Source organism: Mustela nigripes, chromosome 1 (assembly GCF_022355385.1).
Source record: "Mustela nigripes isolate SB6536 chromosome 1, MUSNIG.SB6536, whole genome shotgun sequence".
Lineage (NCBI taxonomy): Eukaryota > Metazoa > Chordata > Mammalia > Carnivora > Mustelidae > Mustela > Mustela nigripes.
The window spans coordinates 80685840-80691839 of NC_081557.1; the positions used below are offsets into that span (position 1 = coordinate 80685840).

The window sequence follows — 6000 nt, forward strand, 5'->3', positions numbered from 1 at the left end:
CCGCATCAGGCTCTCTGCTCAGCAGGGAGCCTGCTTCCTCCTCTCTCTCTCCGCCTGCCTCTCTGCCTACTTGTGATCTCTGTCTGTCAAATAAATAAATAAAATCCTAAAAAAAAAAAAAAAAGAAATAGAAAAGATAAGAGGGCAGATGCAAGAGATCCAGCATCTAAGTAATTTAAGTTGCAGAAAGTACAAGTTGCAGAAAGACAGAACAGAGGAAATTATGCAAAGAAGAAACCTGAGAACTGAAGAAAATGATTTTTAGACTGAAAAGGACTTTAAAGTACCTAGAACAATGACTGGCGGGTTGGGGGAAGCCAAAGCCAAAATCAACTAACAACATCATGACATATCAGAACAGGAGGAATGAACAAAAGAAAACCCTACAACCTTTCAGAGATAAAAACTAAATACAAGGGATCGGAAATCAGAATGGCATCAACTTCTCAACCAAGCTATTTAAAGACAGAGGAAAATGGAGAAATACTTTCAATATTTGAGGGGAAGTTAATTCCAGTTAATATCCTATATTCAGCCAAACCATCAATCAAATGTGAAGGAAGAAAAATGATATCTTGAATGTACAAAGTCTGAAAAAGCGGCAAGGTCTTGTGGGGCCTGCATCTTGCATAATTTGGGGAGCCCACTTTAAGGAAAAGTTGTCAAGTTACAAACACAAAATTGGGTGTGGATGTGAATATTTATTTATATTGAGAAAAGAAATCACAACAAATGGGAGCCTTGGAGGCTCAAAGCTCTTGCTTCTAAGATCTCTTTAAAAAATGTGACACAAATGCTTCATGATGGCTACTTGGCTTTTCCTCCCCGTGGGTCAACTTGCAACAGGTTGCAGCCCTCACAGTGGCCATGTGAGCTTCAGCACCTTCAGGACAAATCCACCTCATCCTCCACATGCCCTTTCTCAGGAAGTTATGCTCCAGCAAAACCAAACTGAGTGAGAAGGCATGTATTCCAAGAATCAGAATCCAGTACCATCAACAAGATGGCAGCCAGGGGAGCTCCCAGGGTAACAAGGGACTCAGAATAACCAGTCCCAGAGAATGGGGTTGGGGACGCTGAGCCAGGATGCTTCCAAGAAAAGCAAATCAAACTGACTACTTTCTTGATGCTTTATTGGGAGGAACTTTACCCTCCTGTCAAAGTTTGAGTCAGAATTGTAGTGAGTGTTCAAAAAACACTAAGCAACTGAAGAAGAGGTAGCAGTAACTAAGTCCAGGGGATAGAAAAAGCTTATATGAGAAAGGAAGTGTAGAAATCATGATTTATCACACAGCTGGGTTGTGAATAACATTTACAGAGTCATAATAATGTAAACACTAAACATTGCTATATCAAAAAAGTTAGGCTATAACTATATTGGGACATTGTAAGAAAGGGAAGCAAATGTGATAAAGAAAAATGAGGGCATAAGGGAGAGATCCTTATCCTCCCAGGCAGGACGTCAGTAGATACTATCCAGAACTAGGGAAAAGAAAGAGAAATAGCCAGTATTAGCATGTTATTTGGCAGTATGAAGGTGAATATGATAGAAACAGCTGAGAGCACTGAAAATAGTTGCCTCAAGGGAGATAGCTCAGTGTAGACTTAGTAAGAACTTGTGACTTTTAAGACTACATATTTATTTTTAAAAAAGGCTACATATTTATTTATATTGACCAAAATAGAAAATTAAAAAAGAAAGTAATAGCTTCAAGAGGAATAAATGAGCCAGGAAAGACTTTGGAAATAAACTGAAGGTGCCTCTTCTAAACCACTTCCCAATTCCATGTTTTTCAGATTGTGCTCCTGTGACCACCTGCATTCAAATTATCTGGAGCGCCAGTTTATATAATTCAGATTTACAGACTCATCCCAGGCCTAAATAATCAGCATTTCTTGGACTGGACCTCAGAATCCATAATTTTAAAAAGTTCTCTACAACCACTGCATTATCTATTGCTTTTTTAGTAAACCAAAGAACAACAAAAAGTAAAAATAAAACAGCAAGGATAATCCATGTAGAAACAAAGAGTCAATGACTCATAAAACATACTATGGTAGGTACTGCTAGTTGTTTACCCAATATCCATTCTCCTCTTCTTCCTTGAAAGAATCCCTACTTTGTTGTATTGGCAACATGGTCAGCTAAACCACTAGCTTTGCTCAGGCTCCCTTATAGTAAGGAGTGGCTTTGTGACTTAGTTCTTATATGAATGAGGTACAAGAAGTCTATTGGGTAGAGCTTTCAAGAATGATCTATTATTATAAAAACACAGGTTCAGCTGGCACACACCTTCTGTCCTTTGTTGTGCCCTTTTTTCTGGTAAGCCCTCTCTGAAAAGAAGAGATGCCTGTCTTTCAGTGAGTAGGAAAGCCATATACTAAGGATGGTGGTACAGAAAGACAGAGGATACTGGCCCAGTCCTGAGCTTCTCACCTCTAGACATCTAGCTATCTGAGAAAAACAAACTCCTCACTTATGTTACTCCGGTGGGATTTTCTGTTACTTGTAGCTGAATGAAGTCCTAATGACATCTCACACTTGTTCAAATGTTTATTTGCTGGGTATGGAACACATTTTGTTGAGCGCCTCCTGTGCTTAGAATAACACAATGCACCAAATCAATTAGGCTCTTTCCTTCATAGAATGTGGAATCCAGTTATAGCTAAAGAATCTACAGATATTTGAGTCCAGGATTCAGAGAGGCTATGGTTTGTTATCCCAGACACCAAAGCAACACAGTACATCAAACTGAACAACTTGATTTATATACATATCTAGGAAATCCTCAAGAGACCACATGCTGGAAAGAGTCTGAATGCCAGGAGGCCTAACTTCTAACAAAATAGGTTTGGGTACTTGCTTAGTTTTCCCTGTATCTCCCCTTGCTCTTTGAATAAACTAAAAGATTGGGCTTGGTAATATTTCAGGCTATGCTCAGCTCTAAAATATTTTTGCAATTACACTGAACAAAGGTTCGCATGAAATATGCCAAACAAGAATGTTTCTGAATTTAGATTCTAAGAGTTCAAGTCAGACACTATATTCAATAAAAAGGTCAGGAGAAACTATCACAAAGAACTCCCCATCCTCAAATTAAATGAACAAATAAAAAGACACCATGTAAGGTACTGAGGTATTATAGAAGAAGTTCTGGTTTGAGTCCTGGCCCTGCCACTTACCAGCTCGATAACCCCAGGCCAGATACTCAGTATTATAAGACTCACCTTCCCTATTTATGAACTAAGCAATTACTCTTTCCTCACACTGCTGCTTATGGAAATCACCTTGTACAATGTAAAGCCCCCTTACGATGTGATACCAGCAAGATATCAATAACAGCTCATTACATCTAAATCTGCAAGGGAATAAATGAGTATGCTTTGGTATTTTCAGTTTAAATTCTTCCTCACATAAGGGGGATACATGTTTTGAGTTTCTCTGTCCCTTCAGGAGTGCAGCCTGTGACACAGAGAAAAGATAAGACAGAAACAAAGATCTAAAATTCAAGTTACCTCTAGCCCCCAGCAAAGGTTTGGGGGACAAGAGTGGTTAAAAGGAAGGCTGAGTTCAAAGGAAGTGTGGGGATTACAAAACTTACTGGTTCCTCTAATTGTTCCTACTGGATATTGTGTAGTACTGTGCATGATCTAGTTTTGGTCTTGCAACCTGTCTCTAGAAATAAATACAGATGTGAAATCTGCCTGGTATACATCCATTAGTTGATGACACAGTGGTGACTTCCACTCTCTTAGCGCAATTATAAAAAGTTTTGCAATAACAGAACTTTGGCTATGGGAGCGGTTCCACATATGGTAAAACTGCCCTTATCCATTTCCAACAGGCAAACGCGTTTGAGGAAAAGAGATAATCCTTTGATTACAATCAACGTAAGTAATATCTGTACTTTGACCGATTAAGCATGGCAGCCCATGTTACCTTTCGAGTTAGCAGTTGTCTGTCTTTCTTTTTACTCCTTTTCTCTCCCTATCTCACAGTGCCATTTGCTAAGATGAGGCAAGAGACACAACCAAGACATACTGGAGCACACCCCAAATAGAATCACTGGTGTCAAACTCCAGCTTTGATAGTTCACCTGGGTCGTCATAACCATTGTCCACCAGAAGGGTGAGGGAGGAATCCACAGAATACAAGGAAAAACCTGCAGCCTGAGGTAAGGAGTGGTACTGTCGCTACCTCCCATGGAAGAAGTGAGAGGAAACCAAAGTCCTTTCAAAGGAAACGGAATGTGTCACACCAGAACTAATAATGCCCAACCAGAAGTAACGCTTCCCTTCTGCTTACATTAGGCATTCTCCCTTGTAAAATCAAGACACCATATTCAATAAGGCCTTCATATCAATTCCACGTCTGTTCCAAAAACTCCAGGAGCGGGGGGCAAGCACAGCCTCACGAAGCGGAAGAGCCCTCAGCCAAGAAGGGCGCCGCCGGAAGTGACGCCGGCCCGGGTCTTCCGGTATGTTATGACTCTCCTCCACAAAGTTTGACACCGACAAACTCCAGGCTGTACCGAACAGGTTAAGTAGTACATGTTTCTTAGAACAATAAGTCGTACTACCTATTAAAGTGAATGTAAAGACCCAGATAAGATTTTTACGCCACTTTATGATCCCAGCAACCACTGTTGGAGCGGTGGGCGGGGCCGGGGGGCAAACGGTCAGGGTCGCGGAGGAACATGGCAGCTGTGAAGGGACATGGCCGAAGGGCACGTGGAATCAATGGTCGCTTCGCAGAAGAGGTGGCTGTCTAAAATTTTTTCAAAGATCTCTTTCATAAAGCGACCGGTTTCCCTTTCTGAAGCGCAAATCCTTCCTACATCTGGGGCTGGAATGTATCTGCAGAGGTTAGACTCTGGACCCAGACGGGTCGCCTGAAACGATGTTTGGGTCCAGTGTAAACCTCCCCGAGCCCTGCTCACCGCCCCTCGGCCCCTACCCACGGAGGCCGCAGTGGCTGAAGCTAAGTCACAACTCGGGAGCTTTGTCGGCCGGTCGCCTGTTGTTACTGAATCCCGGGCTTCCTGGCTCCGGGAGAGGCTCCGGCTCGTCCTATTTGTGGGCAGGCGCTCACGAGGCCGACGGTAGGGCGCTGAGTGCCCGCGGCGACGTGGGACCGGCCGGTCTCGGCCCGAGAGGAGCCCTGCGGGCGGGGTGTCCTCGGATCCTGGGACCCGCGGGGCGGAATGGACGGCGGGGGCTTCGCACTTCGAAGCTCCTCTGGCCCAGCCGCACCGTCTGCCTGACCGGCCGTGGCCGCGGCCGCGGCCGCCGGCGACCCGACAGCGGTGCGCGCCCAGGGGCCTCCCCGATCAGCTGCCCCAGCCCTGGGCCGGCCGGCCCCTCCGACTCTCCTGCGCGCTGCATGCCCCCCACTCTTCCGCCCCATCCACCCCGCGGGAGGCCGCGTCCCCTGGCCCAGCCCGCGGCCGTCCTCGCCCCCAGCCCGCAGCGGCGGCTCACCTGCGCCGAGCGCCCCGGAGTCTTCCGCTGCCCGCGTCGAGCGCCCACTGCCGCAGCCGCCCGGCAGGTGCGAGCGCCCGGCCCGGCCCAGGCAGCGCCGCCAGCCGGCGCTCCCCACCCCTGCCCGGCTCTCCCCGCCCTCGCGGGCGTGCGGGGCCTCCCGTCCCAATGCCCGCACTTCCCTCCACGCCCCGACACTCCCGCCGAGGTGCTCTCCGGACCCAAGACACGCCCTGGGGTGTGCTCGGACGGCAGCCGGTTCCTGGGCACCCGAGGCGGACGGCGAGCCACCGTGACCTCCTATGATGCAAAGCGCTTGCAGAGCCTGGGAGGCGGCGAGGCTTCGGGAGCAGAGGCTGTCGCAAGAAGGCTGTTTACCGAGCGGGCAGTCGCGGTGAACACACCGGCGACCTAGTCACGGATCTCCCTGCAGCAAAGGAATGCTGTGGAGTCATATCCTGGACCAGAGTCCGATTTTCTGGTTTTAGCTTAGGGTCACACGCGATCTGCCGCATGTTA

General features: G+C 46.7%; 1 protein-coding gene across 3 annotated transcripts in view; it reads right to left on the bottom strand.

The window, feature by feature from the left end:
* Positions 1 to 5569, bottom strand: part of TMEM45B (transmembrane protein 45B) — a 33547-nt gene extending 27978 nt beyond the window's left edge. For 2 of the 3 annotated variants that reach the window (XM_059413897.1, XM_059413878.1), the window contains exon 1: positions 5482 to 5569. The gene's annotated coding sequence lies outside the window, so the exon portion shown is untranslated. Of the gene's footprint in view, positions 1 to 4306; positions 4541 to 5481 lie in introns of those variants that run through there. The other variant, XM_059413889.1, reaches the window with a different exon arrangement.
* Positions 5570 to 6000: the final 431 nt, after the last annotated feature.